Source organism: Gekko japonicus, unplaced genomic scaffold (genome assembly GCF_001447785.1).
Source record: "Gekko japonicus isolate JY-2015 unplaced genomic scaffold, Gekko_japonicus_V1.1 scaffold2642, whole genome shotgun sequence".
NCBI lineage: Eukaryota > Metazoa > Chordata > Lepidosauria > Squamata > Gekkonidae > Gekko > Gekko japonicus.
The window spans coordinates 36,641-57,647 of NW_015165901.1; the positions used below are offsets into that span (position 1 = coordinate 36,641).

Sequence of the window (21,007 nt, forward strand, 5' to 3'; positions counted from 1 at the left end):
TTCTAAGTTCATTTTTGTCCTAGCTTCCAAGGAGCTCAGACTAGCACACATCGTTCTTCTGTCTCATTTTATCCTTCTATCAATCCTTTGAGATGGGTTCGGCTGAGAGAATGGCCTAAGGTCACTAAGCGAACTTTCATGGTATTGTGGGGACTTGAACCTAGGTCTGTGAATTCTCACTAGAAAATATTATAATTCTAGGAAAGGTTGAAGGCAATAGGAAAAGAAGACCCAGCATGAGATGGATTGACTCAATAAAGGAAGCCACGGCCTTCAGTTTACAAAGTCTGAGCGAGGCAGCCAATGATAGGACATTTTTGAGGTCATTAATTCATAGGATCACCATACGTCAGAAGCATACGCCTGCATATCTGACCAGTGCTTTTAAAATCTTACACTGGTCAGAAGTGGAAGCATATTATTTACCAGCTGCTTCTTGATGGGGTTGGCACCTGTGTAGCCGAGTGACACTGTAAATGGATTTTCCCACACTTGGCATTAATAGAGCATAGTTATGTCTGGATTGGGATGAAAGTCCTTCTCTTGAAATCAGTCTTGGTATAAAATGTCAATGCTATCCCTGTAAATAATCAGGGGCTGCAGTTAACTGTTATAAACCATTTTGTTTTCTGTTGTTAGCAAATGGGGGGAATCCATTCAGGGACTTGACTGTAATTTTGTCAGTCACTTATTGGAGTCCTGTGCTAAACTATTAATGTAGTCCAGGGGTGGCCAAACTGTGGCTCAGGGGCCGCATGTGGCTCTTTCATTCATATTGTGCAGCTCTCGGCAGGGCAACTGGGGAAGCGAAGGGGAGACATGCCTCCCCAATCAGTCTTCCCTTCCCCAGCCAGTGTTCCCCTCCCTGGGTAGGCTTGAAGGAGGGGGGCAGAGAAAGAAAGCAACTTTACCTTTAGCAAACAAATATCATAGGACAAATAAATTTCATTGCCAAAAATAAAAACAAAAGGATATTGATAATCTCATTTAATGTTAATAAAAAGCAAATTTGCGTATTTTTCAACTAAAATGTGTCTTGCAGCTCTCAAACATCTGACATTTATTCTATCTGGCTCTTACATTAAGCAAGTTTGGCCACCCCTGGTGTAGTCTTATAATGACTCTGCTTTCTTTTGTTTCAATTGACCAGGTTCTCTTAGGAAAAGTGAAAAAAATTCAGCCTCCGAAGGGCAAAAAGAAAGTTGCTTTGGATCCCACTCCAAACTATGATTGTCATGTATCCAGAATTCATCCTTCGCTCAAGGATTCAATAGAGGATCAGGCCATTGGTTCTTTGGTAGGTCACCTTTCACTGCTTGTGCTTCTTTTTTTTTTAAAAAAGGTTATATAGTACAGTGGCATACTTTTTATTTTGTTGTTGTTGCTTGTACTGTTAAAACCAGGTTTGCTGGTATTGTTCGGTTTTGATGGATTTTGAAAACTAGAGTTTTCAACCTACCAGAAATGGTTGGTGGGCTTTGATTATGCTGATACAGGGGAAGGAACCACAACATGTCTCATATTGTGCAAAATAACAAGTCTTGTGACACTTGGTCATTTTGGCTACAGCTGGCTATAAGCACCCATGAAGCTTGATTTTACAGCTGGCACTGAGTTTAGCCAGTCCCTTTTTTCAGATAGCCAGTGTGGTGTAGTGGTTAGAGTGTCAGACTAGGGTCTGAGAGAACCAGGTTCAAATCCCCACTCTGTCATGGAAGCTCACTAGGTGTCATTGGTTCAGTCACACACTCTTGAGCCCAACCTACTTCAGAGGGTTGTGAGGATAAAACAGAGGCGAAGACAACAACATAAGCTGCTTTGGGTCCCCATTGGGGAGAAAAGCTGAGGCATAAATAAAGTAAATAAATACATGTTCCTATTGTACTTCCCTTTAGCTTCTCTGTTTGCTGACTTCCTAATTCTTGCTCCTCAGAAGTTAGGATGTGTTTAAACTTTACATGATATCTCAGCATTTCAACTAGTAATATCATGCCAAACAGCTGTTACTTCTTTGGAGAGAGACTTTTAACTATTTCTGGTATACTTCAGAAAGACATTTGTTTTAGCTACTCTTTTGGTAAAATAGACACTATACCTTTAAATATGTAGCATGTTGATCCATATTAAGGATTCAGCGTAAGTATGTTGATAAAGACATGAGCAACTTGACAAACTGTAAATGCAATGTTCAGATACTTGTTGGTGTCACACTGATAATTCATTGCTTTAATGGATCTGTATGTGTACAAAAATAGTATTGGCTCAAACCTTGCCCTGACAAAATGCCCATAAAGGGAAACTTTTGGACCAGTAGCAGCCACAGTTCTGGTTTTGGTTTGTTAAAATAAAAACTTGCCCTGACAAAATGCCCATAAAGGGAAACTTTTGGACCAGTACCAGCCACAGTTCTGGTTTTGGTTTTTAAAATTAACATGCAAAATCATATTATGGCCAGCTACAACAAACTTGGGAGTTATACATTGAGGGAGAAGTTGAAGGAATGAATTTAAGATCCTGAGAGTTAGAGTCCCAACAGAACTGAGATGTATGTCTGTCCTGAATGCTTTACTCAAGTGGATGAAGAAAAAAAGATTGAAACTGAATCCATACGAAACAGAGGTGGCTCTAGTGGGGAAGACTGATATTGAGCTTGACTTTCCAATGTGAGATGGGGTCCACATGACCCTTTCTGATCTAGTTTGTTCTTAAATATTTATTATCCGTATGTATATATTTAAGCATTTCTATGCCTGATTTTATAAAATTCAAGGCTGTTTACAATTGGATATCAAAATTGCTGTTTAACAACTCAAAATGCAAGCTATCATAGTAAATATTTGAAGGTTATAATACATGAAAAGTGATGTATGATTTTGTAGAGTCATAAATGGAAGGATACGGTACTGGATGTCTTAGAAGTCAGTTTTGCCTAATATGACCAGTGCTTAAATTTATTTAGTAAATCATGCTACTTATATTCCTGAAATATTTTTTTCATATTTACAGATATATATTTATGAATATAGTGAACTTTCAAAACCTGTGGATAGGCCTAGGCAGTGTCTTCCACATGCAGTAGTAAAAGTACAACATATTAATCAGAAAGTGAGAGCTGACCACCCTGTAATTTCTTTGAAGAGTAAACCTAAAAAGTTCTATAAGGGTAAGTTACCTTTATAAATGGGCATTTCTTGCTCTTATATGTTAGAATGTTGCCTAGACTGTAAGATACATTAACAGAAACTCAATCTTAAACATTTGTGTTGGTCAGTGCTGGTGAAAGTGTGTAAATTGTTCCTGCAGCAGCAGCTTAATATTGGTTCCTGTTACTATTCTGGCACAGCTGTGTTCCAAACGGCACATGACAGTATCAAGCCTGTGTTTGTATTTTTAAATGTTAGCCTGCCCTCATCCACATATAAAATGATGAATGAAACAATGCAAATGGGGCAGCCTGACTGCTAGCTTGAGGTGGCTGGGGGACTCAGAGGTCATGTCATGCTTTACACGAGTTGCAACTGGGCCTGGCAGCCACATTGCTGCTGCGACTTCTTGGTGGCATCTCTTGCATAAAACACAGCAGGGCCCAATTTGGGTCTGGGCTGTGGTGTACAGGGAGGAGAGGCTCCTCTCCACCTGGGGCTGTTTTTGAGTGCCCTTTCAGCCCACACCCCCACAGTCCCCATCCAGATAAGGCCTCTGCTATTTTATGCAAGTGTTGCCACCGAGGACTCAACTGTAGTGTGGCCACTAGTCCCCACTGGTAACTTGTGTAAAGTGTAATGGGTAGTTTGGCCCTCAGATGTTCTGGAATTGGGTCAGGTATTGATACAAGATAATCTTCTGGTTTACCATGCTGCATTATACTTTCTTTAGTGCAGTTGCAGGCCTACCACAGTCCGTTTGTTGCATCCTACTAAGGGAATCTTTCCTCCCTCCTTCCTGTGGCAAATTTTGCTGATTTGTGAAAATTAGCTTCCCCAGTTCCTGTCCAATGCCTTATGTCCCCCTTAGGCTTTCTGCATCTTTAAGAATAGCATAGAAGGAAGAATTGCATCAGGTAATGGCTAGAGAATTATCACCAGTGCAGACTCATTTTGCCTTAGGGCTTTTCAGTATAGATTGGTCATAGGGTTTTTAAAATGGATAAGAATCTGTGAGCCAGTTTGGTGTAGTGGGTAAGTGTGTGGACTGTAATCTGGGAGAACCAGGTTTGATTCCCCCACTCCTCCACTTGCACCAGGCTGGATGACCTTGGGCAAGCCATAATTCTGGCACAGCTGTTCTTGAAAAAGAGCAGTCTCTGTCAGAGTTCTCTCAGCCCCACCTACCTCACAGGGTGTCTGTTGTGGGGAGGGGAAGGGAAAGGAGTTTGTAAGCCGCTCTGAGACACCTTTGGGTAGTGAAGGGCAGGATATAAATCCAATCTCCTCTTCCTCTCTTCTAATTTAGTAAGGTTTCATTCTTTCTTGTTCTCTTGCATTCACAGGAAGGGGCCGAGGCCTCCTTCTGGAAAACTGTACAATAGTCACAAGGATAGGTAATAGCAAGCTTATCTATGAGCATTTCCACAAGCCCAAAAACTGTGCTATAAGTGATAATCTATCTGCAGAAGTTTCATCTTTGTCTGTAAGTGCACCCAACTGGAATTGCTCTGGAGCTGAAACCCAGGGTAGTAAAATTAAACACAAATTACCTGGACGATGGGATTCAGCACAGGAAGAGGCAGATGTACAAAATTTTAAATGTATGCCTGATGTGGATTGCAGCAGAGATGCTAAAAGTGACCACATGGGAAGCTGTAGGAAGAATCCAAATGAGGCTTCAGTTAATTATGGTGAATTAAGCACTACAGTTACTTCTAAATCGATTAAGGATCCCAGGCTAACAAAAAAAGGAAAAAACTCAGGGGAACAAAATGGAGAGCCAATCGCTCATGGGATTTTGCAGTGTGAGAATGAGCTAAAATATCAAACAGAAATGAAAATGTCTGCTACTTTAGGCATACCATCGCTTGACCCTGAGAAACTTTTTCTCCTTAATGACTCCTGGCATATGGTTAGTGAAGAGCAGTATATGGCAAAAACACCATGGAAAGACAGGGTTTCAGGAGAGCATCAGTCACCTGTAAATAGCAATGATGAGTCTTTAGCGAACAATGAATGCACCATAGATAATATAAACCAGCTTAATAGAGAAATTCCAGATTCTCAGAACACTGATACAGATCTTGCTGTCAAAAGTAATCTGAGTCATAGTTCTTTAAAATCTGCTGACTGGGTGATCAAAACTGCTAACAAAGATGAGCTGGATGGTAGAGAAGAAATGTACAGCCAATTTCAAGAGGATTATGGTTACAGTTCTGAAGTACAGTGGTCTGCCAACTTTGATTCAAAATGTTCTGAAAACCATTGTATAACAAACGGGGACGGTGAGACACTACCGTATAGATTTCATAGAAGAATGCATCTTCCTGGAAGTCTGATGGGAGACATTTGGACTGAAGATAACAATGTCTGTGACTGGTCTGCAGGAGAGCAAGTGCATGCAGAGATTTTTGAACAAAATAAACTCCAAGAGATGGCACACTCTGGAAAATCTATCATGAATGAAATTCCTGAAGAGACTAATAGGCAAATAATTTCTTCATCTGAAAGAGCGAGCAACTCCATAGATGAAATGGAAGAAAATACATCTAAAAAATTAGAGGAATGTATAGATGATGTAAAAGACTGGATGGACACTTCTCATATTTTGGATTCAGAAAACTCAGCTTCTGATTTCAACTTGAATTTTCAAGACAAATGTTCATTAACAGAATCACGGTTGATGAAAATAGGAAGTGGTAAGGAGAAATTGAGTGACCTCTCTGATCCAGCACTGCTCACCAAATGCACAGGCCTGACAACAGACGACACTGCCCTTATGTTACTCACCTCTATCCATGTACCTTCAGGGTGTGTGAAGGATACAGAAGTTAAACATCCTCAGTATGAGAACACATCTCATTATATAAAGGAAAATTTAGGAGCATTGAACAGTAGTTTGCCTCATAACAACAGTATGCCAGAAATATTTGAACAGGAATTGGCAGTGAAGTGCACAGACATTAATACCCCAGACTTAGAAGTTAATAGTGAGACCGAGACTTTGTCTGAGAGATATAAGAAATGTGTCTCAGTACTACAGAACCTAAGTAGTCACACAGAGGAGTCTAGTGAGGAAGCTGAGTATCAGTATTTACAAGAGCGTATGAATTGGGAGAATCTGTTGGCAAGACCTAGTCCAGATACAGAGATTTCAAGAAGTGCTTCTCTGAGGGAAGATAAAAATGAGTGTTCACGTGAGGAAAAAACAGATGTGGGGAAAAAGGCCACACAGATGTTTAACATACATGTGAGGCCTGACTTACAAATTACAGTAGCTAACACATTATATCCCCATCATCGCTCTCTCAAAATGAGGACAGGAATGGGGAAATGTGTAACTAAGTGTTCAAAACAAAAAAAAGGTGTTAAGTGGTCCCATGAGAAAAAAAATGAAAAACATACACTGGGCCAGAAAAATTCCAGAATTCATTATCAAAAGAAGGTGCCAAATACTCACTGTTCATCTGAAATGGCTCTTCCATTATCCAAGGGGCAATTTGAAACATTTGAACAGTCTGAAAAGCATATTAAGAATGTTCTGCATACTCTTAACACTGAGATGTCATTGTGCAAAAACAAACATCTGTCTCAAAAAATAAATGGAGCAATGTTTCACTTAAAAAAAGCTCAGAGGAGTGTTCAGAAATATTTAAAAATCTTGGCCAAGACTGTAAAGAAGAAAAATGTCTCAAACTCACACAAAATCATACTGAGTAACTTACTCAAAAGTTCTGATCGTGCAAGTTACAATGTCATGTCTGTCCAAAACATGGCTGCTTGTTTTACAGAGCGAAAAAGCCCTAAGATTAGCACGCTTACCTCTCCTATAGAAATGAGAGAAGCTGGTGAAAAAACAAATTACAAATTAGAAAGTCACATTGAAAGTAAAGGGGATATGAATTATAATGAAAGTGACTCCAGAGCCTTACATTTGGATTGTTCTGTAACATCTTTCATTTCAGATATGCCTTGTAGCAGTGATAATATGAGAGTCAGAGTAATAGAGCATGAGCTCTCTGAAAAGTCCACCAGTTCATATGCCATGGAACTCGGTGATACAAAATCAGCCAGCAGTGAAAGCAGAGTGAATAGTGAGCAAAAGGCTTACCCCAATGTAGTGTCAGAAAATAATATCCAAGAACATTTTTCTCCCATCATGGGAAGTGCAAAGCAGGCGCTCAGCTCTGAAGCAACCAAAAATATTGTGAGAAGCAAAAATATTACAAAACATTTAAATGTAATGATTGGGACAGAGGAATTAAGTATCTCTCATGCAGACCTAGGAGCAGATGCTTTTGAGTCTAACGTAATGACGAGTACAGTCAGACTTGCCATGTCAGTTGAGAAATCTTCAGGAAGGCAAGAGCCTTCTAAGCCAGGTGATATTCCCAAATTACCTCCCATTTTCAGTGGGAAGGATGCTTTTCCTAATGAAAAAGCTGGGAAAACATCCCCAGCACAGCAAAACAACATAAGCTTGAGTGTTGACAGAGCACAAGCTTGTAATTTATCACAGGCATTAGTTCCTGTAGTAAAAAGTAGACATGATGCCAGAGACCCTCAAGGACCCTCAGAGACTCCACAAATTCATGGTTCTGGATGCAAAACAAAGACAAATAATTCCTCAGAAAGAAATTTGGAGAAAATCTGTTCTGAAAAGCAAGTAGAGCAGCAAGAATTATATGAGAATAAGGAATTTAAATTGTTGGCCAAACCTATAATACAACTAGAAAACAATATTAAGAGACTTAATGGTCATCTGCCACAAACAAGTCAAGTCACACGTAGAAAGGAGTCTACAAACAAACAGATTTCCCCAGCTGGCCATGAAAAGGTGGTTAAGTGTCATTCTGTGTTGCCATTAGGAGGTGATTCAAAGCAGGGAGATACTACCGCAGCTATGATTTCACCTTGTGCCCATGATAATGTCTTGCCAAAGGACAGAGGCCTTTCGAGTGAACATTCTAACAACTGCAAAAACATCACTAGTGACACCAGACTTCCAGTAGAAGTAGAAGAAACAGTTCTTAGTTTTATAATGCAAATGTCGGAAATTTTGCAGAAGGCAGATGAAACCTCGTGTTTAAGTGTATTACAAGAACAAATTATAGTTTGCAAAAACATTCTTCCCTTGTTCATTAGAGCTTTAGAAGAAAAGCAGGACTGCTCCTTTGAAGATGTCTTGGTGTCTAGGGAGAATGCAGAAAAAAGCATGCAAACCAAATTAAAACCGTGTGCCATCGAGTCATATGTTGAGTTACAAATTATAATGGAAACGGTTGAATTTCTAGAAAATAAACGGAGGTACTTGCAAGGTAAACGTACATTCCGTAGCTTGCTTTGGTTTGATGATTCATTGTCTATTGAGTTGTTTGGCGGCCAGTCAGGTTATCAGCAACAGTCAAATTTCTATCCTGCTTTTCAAAGAGGTCTCAAATACAATGCTCTTAATGAATTACAAAGCCATCACCAAAAATTAGTAGACAAGTTTGAGATCACAAGACTGGAAAATAAATCTTACTATCGTTTATTGAAATTGAGACGAGAAATTAAGGAATGTGAAGCAGCAGTGAAAAGTAATTCCCCTTTGTCTGAGTTTTGCCTTTCAGAGCCATATATTTGTGGAGCTCAGTTCGGAGATACAATAGAAGAATTACAAAATGCGAGAAAAGCTACAGTGGATTTATTAAATACTTTTAGAAGTGTCTCAAGCATTCCACTAGGCACTGAAAAATTGGCACATTTGGGGATTATAATGGATATTATTTCTACTAAGATAGAATTCATAAGGTCCTGTGAGGAGGGCAATATAAAATCATCATTCATTGGGTTAGAACATATATTTTTTAATGGTGCTTTAAGTTGTATTTTTAATGAAAGATCCATATTTGATAGAGATTTAAAAAGGGAAGAAATGCTCAAACTATATGAAGCTGCCCTGCCCAAACTTTTTAAGATGTATGAAAATAGAGTGGAGAAACTTGAATGTGCCTCTGAAAAGCACATCCTGAGAAGATCTATAGAAAAGCCTTGCAATTATGAAAAGGTAGATGGAGGGGCAAATTATGACATTAGAAATTATCTAGTTTCATATACTGAGATTTGTATGGGAGAAATACTAGATGAAGCTCAATCTGTAAGTCTTGACAAGCTGCAACAGCACCAGTGCAGATGTGCAGAACATCTTGAAGTCCTTAAAAAGTGTTTTCAGATTACACAGGAAGAAGATGTGGATCATGTGCTAATAACAAATGAAAATGTGCTCAGTTTCATGGAAAGCAGCGGCCTAAGGGCCATTCGTTTAAAACCGGAAGCCGTTGAGGTTTATATAGAACTGGCCATGGTCCATGAAACACTATGTTTCCTTCAGAACTCAATTGCCTCAAAGGAAGATAAGCCAAGATTTCGAAGTTTATTATGGTGCGATTTATCACTTTTAAATGAACTCTTTCATTGCCAACAGAAAATGGCTTCCTTTAGTTATCGGAAAGATAACCTTTTAGAAATTATAGAGTCTGCCATCTCTGACCTTCAGGATGAGTTGAATGTTGTTTATGACTATGCAGAAAGCTTAAACTGCTCCTATGCACGTCAGCTTCTTACGAGAGAACTTGAAGAGCTTTTAGAAACAAGAAAGTACCTACAAATGTCAGTATCCTCCATTTGCATGTGTATTGACTTAGTTCCATATACTGTCGCTCTAAATTACGGGAGTAATATATCTGAACTGGAATACAATTATGAACAGTTCTATTCCCTTCTTGAAAAATTGCTCTTGGCAGAAAGGAAGGATTTAGGGAAAATGGCGCATATTATGAAAATTTTAAAAACTATTGAGCATATGAAATTTATCTGTACAAAACAAGAGAAACCACCTCTCCATCTGGTTATATGTCAGATGCTTAAAAACTGGAGAAAATTTCGTTGGTTGAAAAAACAGGGCGATATGAGAAAACATATGGATGCAAAAGAGAGTAACAGCATGAAACACAAGAGGCCTGCTGGTATAACTTCGGAAGATAATTCCTGTGACCATGAAGAGAAGAATGACTCTTCTGATAGTAAAAAGAAAAAGGTAAGACTGCTCAACTGTTTTTGAGGACTGTTATACTGAAGCATCCTTTTATTGGGTTGATTGTATATTGAGTTTGGATCACTGTTTTGCCAGATTTAGATGGTGAACAGGTCCTGCAGGTTTAATCTGCACTTCTAATTAAGGACTTACTGAAGCAGTACAAAGTGCTTGTATTCATTGGGGAACAAGGACCTTTACATCAGGCAGGCAAAGGGAGTTTTTGTGCCTTCCCCACACACACTGGCTATTTTCTGCTTGCGACTAAAGCAGGTAGGGAGAAGCAGCTTTAGTCTTTCCTCTCTGCTGTCTTCACATTTGCAAACTGCCGGATGGAGCCCACTGTTGGCTCCATTGTTAAAATCACATGTGGGAGCCAATAGTGGCTCTGCTGGGCAGTCTGCAAATGTGAAAACAGCAGGGGGAGAAAGGCTAAAGCGGCTTCTCTACAGAGCCGGGGGTGGGGCAGAAAACTCACATTGTGCATCTGATATAAAGTCCTCATATTGTTTCCCCAATGAACATGAAGACATTGTCATGTGCTGATGGAGCTTCTGGATCCACTGCACATTACTAAGTTATTTTGTTTGTTGGGGAACTAAACAATAATTTTATATTACATCTGTGATGGAGTTTTGTGCCTCCCAGATGCGCACTGGCTACTTCCTGTTTGTGACCATGGAGGGAGAAGTGGCTTTGGTGAGCTCTCTGCACTGTTCTTACTTCTTCAAACTATTCATGGAGACGTTGGTGCCATTGTGAAACTTATGTGCCACCATATAAGTAACATGATTTTTACAGTGGAGCCAATAGTAGCTCCCTGGGGTGATCTGCAGATGCAAAAACAGTGTGTGTGTGGGGGGGGGGGGAGGTTGAAGCCACTTCTCCCTTCATGCTATGCTTTGGATGCAAACAGAAAAGAGCTTGTTGGCATCTGGGAGGTAGAGAACTCCCATCCCACGTGTGATACAAAACGATCACGAGGACTTTGTGATTGTGTAGATAGACCCTAAGCAAGTAACCTGGCAAAGCTATGTTTATTATTCGTATTACTTCAAAGCTAACTTTTTATCTTTAGTTTTTCATATTTGAGGGAAGCTTTAAATAGTTAATCTGTGTCACCTTAAAGACAGACAAAATTTATTCCAACAACAGCTTTTGTGAATCATGTCGTGAGATGCTTGAGGTATCCATCCATCGCAGCTATATTTATATGTAAAATATAAAGAGTTACCTGAGTTTATGTCAATCCTGTTCTGCCCATCTATCAACAGTTGGCCTTTGTTTTCACACACTTTCAGTTGATGGATTTCTCTTTGATAAAACAATAAACTGGCCTCTTTTTTGTACCATCTTCCAACTCCTGCCTTTCTGTTACTTCTAAGTATAAATGTATCTGTTAATGGTTGTACACTTAATGCATTTGATGGAAGTGTGCTCTGATTCACAAAGGTTTATGCTGGAATAAATGTCAACCTTTAAGGTGCCAGTGAACTTAGCTTTGATTTTGCCACAGCAGTAGAACATGGCTACCCTTCTGGAGCTTTGAATGGTCTATCTTACAAAGTTTTCCACTTTTTATCACTGTGATGGTCCATTATGGTCTAGAAAGGTGTGGTCTGGGTCTGAAAGTATAATAATAATAAGCCACATAATACCTTTTTATTAGGACCAGGAAAAATGACACAAAGCATCATGCAAGCTTCCAAGCACTCCATTTATAGACATAGATAGATAAGACTAAAAGTTTAAATGATCTGCCAGTGTTAGGATGCCATAGAAGCCTCTGTTGGTACATAATTCTTCCATAAACATCTATTCCCAGTGCTGCTTCATAAGCCTGTTTTGAGGAGATTCTTAGTACTAATTTCCCTTTTTGTAATGCATCTCTTAAGTCCTTTATTCCTATAAAATCTTAGCCTCCTGCCCATGGTTATTGTAGCCTCCCACCTATCCCTACTGCGGGGTTCTCAGCCTTTTTGAGCCTTGTGAGCACCTTTGGAATTCTGACAAAACGGCTGTGACAGGAGGCAGAACTACACACAAAAAGGAAGCCTAAGTGGAGGGGAGAAGGGTATAATTTAAAAATACAGAAGGAAAGAGGAGTGAGAGAGAATAAAACCAACACTCTGGTGGCAGCTGCCACTACAACAGTGTTATTTTAATCTGTCCAGCCAGTCAGATTCCTAGTGGCCAGTCAAAGACCCTGCTGGTCAAATGTCCCACCTAGCTCCTCCCACTTTCAAAAAACACTTGGTATGCCCCAGGGAAAGTGTCAGCTGGCACCGTGCTGGGGACCTGTGCCCTACAGTATTACCTTAATGTAAAATATTCTTTCTTTCTTTTTTTGAAAATCCATACTTGGTTCCCTTTATTTAGAGCCAGTTTGTTGTAACAGTTAAGAGTGGTGGATGCTAATCTGGAGAATTGGGTTTGATTCCCCACTCTTCCACATGCAGCCAGCTTGGGTGACCTTGGGTCAGTCACAAGTTTTTCCTCTCAAAAATGGTCCTCAGAGAGCTCTCTCAGCCCCACTTATACCTCATGGGGTGTCTGTTGTGAGGAGAGGAAGGGGAAGGAGATTGTAAGCCACTCAGACTCTGAGTGAAGGGTGGGGTATAAATCCAATATCATCTTCTTATATGGAGCCGCGGCTGTAGAGCCATAGGTTGGAGACACTTTATTCAGCAGTTAGATCAGGGGAATGTAGCAGCTTCTGTGTTCGTCTACCATGCAAAATCAAATATAGATGGCCTTAATATGGAGGGTATTTGAATTGACCCTCAGTTCTAAAAGGAAGGTACACAAGAATAGGTTGAGAAACCTGTTCTGAAGCAGTAATGTCATCCATGTACACCGTGGTAATATAACCCAAATCCTACATCCTTGCTCTTGTTTTTACTTTTGGATGGCATCATCCAGCAAATAATAAATAGCATGCTTGGCGTTATAGAATATTTGAAGTCAAGTGAGTTTCCTCAAGCATCTCTATGGAAAGGTAGCATGTATCTTTTAAAAAATAAATTATCAGATAGGTGGCCAATTGACTAGTGTTCGAAATTTAGCCTTTTTCCTTGTAAGTATCTGTTGGAAATATAATGTAATGGTTTCCAGTTATTACTGTTCCTTTCCTGTAACAGGCCTTGTTTCAGTTCTTATAAGGATGGTGCTGACTGGAGTAAAAAACCAGAAGTATACCAAATGTGTTCTGTCAGATGTGAGCACATTTTGAAAACTGGTAAAGGAAATACTGTGTGTAATATAACCTTATATCAGAATTCAAATTGCAATTTTTAATCTATTAGGTTGTTGCTTCATTGATAACCACAAAAAAGAAACGAGAAAAGGAAACCTGCAGGAACATGAGGTATCAGTACTAAATCGATAAAACAGCAGTGTCTGGCATTTATTGTTTCATAACATCATACCTTTCATTCAGGGAACAGGCCATCTTGAATAGAACTCAAGTGATCTAGCAGAAGTGTATAGAGTTAAGGAATAAATGGCTCTGATTTATCATATGAGAAAAGAACAGAGGGCTGCACCAACTGGAGCAAAGGGACAAAGGAAAAACAATGAAGCAGTGGGAAGAAATTCTTTATTCCATATATCTATACTATACCCCTGCACGTTTTGCACTGAGCTTCTTCAGGGGTTCTGTAGAATATAGACACAGCACCCCCTGAAGAAACTCAGCGCAAAACACATAGGGGTATTGATATTTGGAATAAAGAATTTCTTCCCACTGCTTCATTATTTTTCTCTGTCCCTTGGCTCTAATTTATTTTAGCATTGTGACCACAAACCAGCATCGTTGATGTATGTGTTCTGGGCAAGTTTTTTCTACTTGCCACAACCCTTATACAAAGCAGCCACTGGCCATACAATAGTTACTTGAAAGGCAGACAATTTTTTTACCTTTTTTGACTTAAAGTGTGTGTGTGTGTGTGTGTAGGGGGTCATCTTCTGCTTCAGCAGTAGAGAACTCGGCTGAAAGGCATCTGACTGAGGTGCCATGGGGTTGATGTGAGAGCTGATTCTCTCATTGTGTATACAGAGAGTGTTGAAGAAATCATGTGTTGAACTCATTCCGCAGCAGAGAGGAGTGGTACTGATGCTGGTGGAGTCAGTGGCTGGCTTTGAGACTGTAGTTCCTGCCCTAGCGAACAGTAGGAAAGGACAGGAATGATGAAGGGGGGGGGAAGCAAGCTTCACTGTGGCTCAGTGAGTTTGAGCTTTACTTTCCCCTGCCTTTGCTTCTCTACTAACTCTTGCTTTTGGCTCACAGTATGAATCCATATCAACTTTTGCTTCTTCCCCTGAGTATTGGGTAGGGGTTGTCTAGTTTGGTGTAGTGATTAGAAATGTGGACTCTAATCTGGGAGAACCGGGTTTGATTCCTCGCTCCTCCACAGGAAGCTTCTGGTGTCACATAGGGTCAGTCATAAGTTATTTCAGAGCTGTTCTCTCAAGGGCAGTTCTCGGGAGAGCTCTCTCAGCCCCACCTACCTCACAGGGTGTCTGTTGTAGGGAGGGGAAGGAAAAGGGATTGTAAACCGCTCTGAGACTCCTTCGGGTAGCGAATGGTGGGGTATAAATCCAGTCTCCTCCCTTTCCTCTTCTTCCTCCCCCCCCCCCAAGCATTTGCCTAGTCATCTGGTGTTTTGTTCCAGCTTTTAAAAAGCCAGTCTTCTTATTTTTTTTATTGGGGATGGAGTGTCTTAATTTCAAGGCCATCCACTTTTGCATATAACCTTCTGTGCTGGTCATCTTACAGTAAGGGTAGTCTTCCTTTCAGTTATCCTTTCTTTTCACCCGTTTGTCATAACTGGGTCTTGGCTGATATTTATGAGAGCTTGGAAACTAGCTGCAGAATTACAATTGATGTTCTGGATAAAGATGTGAAAGCTCAAGAAGAAGAAAAGGAGGGGGGAGTGCCCTATTGTATTTTTCCCTAAATACTTTTTTCTAATTTTTCAATTGGAATGTTTGAGAAATCTTAGGAAATTAAAAACAACAACTCCCTTTCAAATAGATTTTTTTTCTTTTTGGTTGAATGAAATGAGCTAAGATAGCATAGGGTGCAACAGTTGGCTGCTCTCACTGGCTTTAGTATTGGGGATGTAGCTGCAGTTTTGATTGTAGAAAGCTAAGTGTCCATAAACTTAGAAAAATGTAACACTGCTTAGAGTTGCATGTAATACATTTCAATTTTTCAATCCTATAAATATGCCAATTAATATAATTGTACCTACTTAACTGGTGCAGCAAATTAGATTTAGATTTGATAAGTAAATATTTCATTTTTTCCTCAAGTCTCTCCCCCCCCCCCAATTTTTTATCATTGCTTCAGAATTTCTGGAAATATTACATTTCTAGTTTTGGTGCTCAGTTGCATCTGCTGAGGGAGAAGAATTTTGTTAATTGTAATAAGGACTTGCGGGTGTTTATTGCCAGAAGCATTTGTTTTTATTTATCCTGAGTGAAACTCCTAGCATAACAAAAGGGTTGGTTAAATAGACATGTTCCATCACTGACCATGGTTAGCTGTTTGCATGAATGAGAGACTTCAGATCAGATAGACCTGCTACAACTTTCAAATTCAGTGTTTTCAATGGAATGGACTCAAATTGCACATTCAGGCACAAGTCATCAGGACGTGAGAAATTAAGTACTGAACTTGCATGTGCATGATGGGACGAAAATACAAATATAGAAATCTTTTGCAGACTAAAAACTAACATTAAATACTCGATATCCACTTTTATTTGAGATGTGTTTTATGTCCTTTTTATTTTGAGAAACACAATATTGGTTGTGCTTTGAAACTTCACAGAGGTTGAACTTAAATTTCTGCCTAAATCTTATTGTTGTTGTTTTGGTATTTCTTAGAGGTTTGACTTACAGCATGCTTAGATTTAGTTGTTTGGTTTAAGAAAGTCCAGTATGGTTTTTACCATCTTTTTTGACCTTGCATAATTTGGTTTTAATACTTATTTATCACATGTATTTTAGTTTTGAAATTTTATATGGGCCTTCTCATATGAATTTACCAACTTTAATACACCAGTGCCTTCAAATATACCAGGGAAAATATTGGACTGCATAAAGTAATTTCTTCACAAAACTGGGTTCTTTAGTAAAATCATTTTCTCAAGTCATCTTAGTGAAGGTTTCTAGGTTTAGCTATTAGCCTTAAATGTTTGTTTTTGAGTGAGCAGATACACCGAATTTTCACAAAGCTTTCAAATTCTTGTTTCTGTTCTCCCATTACATATGATTTGTGTACTCTTGTTTGGCAGAAACAGTGTTGCCTTTGAGAGATCTACTGAACAGACGCCAGGTAGTATCAGATCTTTACCAAATACGAATGCAGCTTTCTGTTGCTTTTGGCAAGATCTCCAGTCTGCTTTCTTTGCTTCACTAGCTCTTCCTTCCATGCTTTCCTTGAGGTAGCTAACTAATCCCCATCAATTGAATTCCATTCATTTTAATTCTTGCTCAACAGCTCTATGCAAAAGTTTTCTATTAATGGAAGCTGTAAGGGTTGGCTGGTATAAAGGTAGTAGACATCATATTTCAATGGTTATACTATTGATACACCACTCCCACTACTCCCATTTGAAGGGTTATGGATTGTACTATTTGAGCCTACACATATAACTCCCTATTTGTTTGTAATGACCAGTGTCCAGGGGTCATCGACCTGGAGAAACATTGCATAGGATCAATATGTGTATTGAGTAAAACTACCTCTCTTTTGACCATGGCATGCACATTGGAGACTATTAGAGACTTAGGGATACTTTTACCATTAAATAGATACTAAACTATGTGACAAGGCAAGAAAGAACTAGATCCTGCAGAGCTTTTTGCTAATGACAGTACCTTCCCCCAATTCAAGGAGTCATCTCCTGACACAAGAGGCTGTTCTACCTGTGGAAGATTCTCTTGCATCAGATGTAAGGGTTCTCACACTGAGTCAAGGTGATGTTTGCAGAATAGATCCAACCCAAACTAAGGATCATGGAGTTAATTTTAGATACATGCAACCCATATAGCTGTATATTTTCCAGAAAATAATAGTTAACATATTTCCCAGACATTCATAGAGAAACAGAAATGTAATCACTGTCAACTATAATTGGGGAAAGTATCCTTTTCCTCTTGACAATACAAATAATGCCAAATTGGGGCATCAAATAAAAGATCGCAGGGCTCTTTTTGTAGCAGGGACTCATTTGCATATTAAGTGACGCATCCCTAATGTAGCCAATCCTCCAAGAGCTTACTGTAGCTCCTTTAAGAAGAGCTCTGTAAGCTCTTGGAGGATTGGCTACAGTAGGGGATGTGGCCTAATATCCAAAGGAGTTCCTGCTACAAAAAGAGCCCTGATTAAATGGAGTACAAGTAGTTTGATAAACACATCATGTGACCTACCTAATTGTTAAAGTAGCTAGAAATGTTTCAAGGGTCAGATAAAATAAGACTTTGGTGGGCACCACCAACATCAGTCCATGAATTGTTACCAAAGTGTACCAGTCAGTGTCACACAGAGAAGGGATGCCATAACTGTATTCAAATAGTGCCACCTTCTATCAGTTCAAGGATCCAGAGTCAGAAACCCATCTGTTCCCCTCCAGGTGCTCCACAGAGCCCCTTGAAGTCCTGACCTACCAACTTCCCCAACAGCTTTCATTTGACAGTGAGACTGTATGATCTTCCAAGAAGTCACAGAGCACCACAGCAATGCACGGCTGTGAGCACAATGTGTTCCTTTAAGGAAGTGTTCTTTAGTCACAGATGTTGGCAGTGGCTGAGCACCTAGTTTACATGCAGAAATTCTCAGGTTGATCTTTGGTTAAAGGGTCTCAGATAGCTTATCTGGAAAAAGATCTTTCTGTCTAAGACTCTGGATAGTCTATTTACTTCATTGTTTATTCATTTATACCTGGCCTTTCTCTCCAATGCAGACCCAAAGCGGTTTACCTCATCTTCCCTCTCCTCCATTTTATCCTCACAAGAACTCTGTGAGGTAGGTTAGGCTGAGAGTATGTGACTGGCTCAAGGTCACACAGCAGGCTCCCATGGCAGAGTGGAGGTTCGAACCTCAGCCTCCCAGATCCTAGTTGGACACTCTTACTACTACCACCACACTGACACTCTCACTACCTAGCTTCTGCTAGTCACACAGGAGCCAGGTAGATGGATCCAAAGCCTGATTCAGTATAAAACAAATTTATACATTAATTATCTCAGGGAAAACTGAACCTGGCAGGGTATTCAAGGCCTTCTTCAGTATGCAAGACTTAAGTTTGTCTCCAAAGTTCAGCCTTGGGAGCTGTCCAGGGTTCTGCAACTGGGGTCCTGCCAAACCTGCTTCTTGGTTGATGGCCTCACTTTGCCTTGCCTCATAGGTGCCCAGCCAAAAGTGGATACATAATGAATGATCTGCCATGTTTTATGTATGTCAGTGGGGTCTGTTTATCTACATAGAATACCAAAAACATTTAGAACTGTTGTGGCCAGAGAAGTCTGGTGTTCACTAGGAGACATATTTTAGTTTGACCCATATGTTCACATCATCCTGATGTTATGGTTCAACCTGGATTTTAAAAATTGTGGTCCATTCATTTATATAGAAAGTCTGAAAAAGACAATTTCAACTTAAATAAGGTTACTGACCTGAGTGCATTATAAAACACCTTTTAAACTTTCTAACAAATCTGACTTGCAACAGGGCCACTAGAACATTCCTTTACCTCTGGATTTGGCCAAGCTGCCTAGAACCCCTATGAAGTGTCACCAAATTAAAAGACTATGTTCATTTGCCTCGGTTTTCCAGGTCTACCACCTTCATATATCATTGGCTGCCCTGTTGGAAATTGAACAAGTAATTTTGAATGGCCAGTTCAAAAAGAACAGTGATATACAGCTCTAACCTCCAGCAAAATCTCTGTGATACACCTAATGTTAGCATTGATACGGACAAAAACTTATCTTCCGAACATAGTGGATTCTACAGTAGATACTTAATTGTAATTCAGAATCCTTGATGCACATGATGTGGGTCTGCCCAGTAGACAGTAGTGATGCCATTTTAGGCAGAAATTTGCATTTGGTATAAGCCTAGTTTTAGAAATCACTCTGCAGTTCCCCCAACCATGACAATAACATTGTCCTGATCAATGGAAATGAATTCCATGTATCACACTTGCGACAAAACTACTGATGCTACAACACTGGAATGATGTATCCCCCTTCCATACACCAGTGGACCTCTCTTTCCACATATGAACTCAGCTTCTACCAAAGACAACAGCTGTTGAATATATATCCCAGCATCTGGATAAGTATGCATAGAGGAGCTGATGACTTATATAACATGGATCTTGTTTCTTTGCCCCCATGGTACTTCCAAGACCACCTCCCCTTCTACTCCCCAGAAGCCCCGTAATATATGTATACCTTCCCATGTTACAATGTTACATATATAGTATTTTCTCAAATGTAAGACTAGGTTTTTTCACAGTTATTCCATTAAAAGGAAGAGGCCATCCTACATTTGTATACAAGTTACACTTGTGTCCAATAATAATTTTTTTGTGTATAATATTTTTAAGTGGGGGTTGTTTCTTACAATCAAGCAACTACTGTGACAATCTGGAAAATACTGCTATAAAGGGTGTTAAAATTCCCTAGAAACTAAAGATATCTCTGTTTTGCAGAAAGTGTGGAAGACCTAAGCCTCTAGAAAGAGAAGAACTACAGTTAAGGATTTCCACAGACAGTACCTGGAATAAAAAAGATGAGTGTCTGAGAGACAGGCCATCTCTCTCCCCTTCGTATTCAAAAGGTTTGAAAGCTGCTGATCCCTTGGACTGTATTGAGTTTTCGCCAAGTGTTTCCAGTCCTGCATTAGTTAACTCAAATACATTGGACAGTCGGAAAAATCCAACTGATCTAAAAAACCTCAACAAGAGCTGGAGGGGTAGCCAGGAATGCTTTGCATCCTGTGATGAGAGAGGCAGAGTTCTATCTACATGTCCAAACAAAGATCCATCCCCACAGAATTCCCCTGAGGACTCTCTTACTTCAGTAGCAAAATTAAGTGGTGATAGCTCTGTGCTGCCCCCACTAGATCAGTACCATGATCTGAAACAAGATGTTACAGGGAATGCTTCAGGTTGGATCCCTAGTTGCACAGCCATACCTCTGGAACTTGATAGCAGTGGCGAGATGTATGAAGAAAAATCTGTGGCCAACTATGTACCAGCCTGTAATTCAGATTCCTCAGCAATCCCTGAATTAAATAAATTCATGGAACTGAAGTCCTCGTGTTCAGATCCATTTTCCACTGAAAGTACCCAAACCTCTGCGCAATGTTCTGCTTTCGGTCAAAATGAACATATAGAGGAAACACCTCCCAGTCATACTTATTCTGTGCACACTTACAGGACAGTCTATCCCTCCTACTCTTGGCACTTCTATCAAACTGGTAGCAGTTGTCACCAAGTTACTCAAACGTACCAGGAGTCCAGTTCTTATGAAATGCACCAGCTGACTCCAACCATGCTTACAGCTACCAGCATGGTATATAACACACAGTCCAGTATGTTTTATTCACAGTCTTACAGTCATTTTGGGGTTGGGGAATCACAGAGGTTTAACTTTGCCCAGACCTACCCAGTGCATAGCTACTTCAGCTCTACAGTGCCCTTTCCATACGGCTGTCAGCAGTGGCCATCATGGTACACAGAAAGCCATCCTATAGCACAAGCTGCTT

General features: G+C 39.8%; 1 long non-coding RNA gene across 1 annotated transcript; it reads left to right on the top strand.

The window, feature by feature from the left end:
• Positions 1–13,534: 13,534 nt before the first annotated feature.
• Positions 13,535–20,830, top strand: LOC107110574. The gene is made up of 3 exons (XR_001482526.1): positions 13,535–13,588; positions 16,524–16,564; positions 19,950–20,830. It is a non-coding gene; the product is annotated as an uncharacterized LOC107110574 (long non-coding RNA).
• Positions 20,831–21,007: the final 177 nt, after the last annotated feature.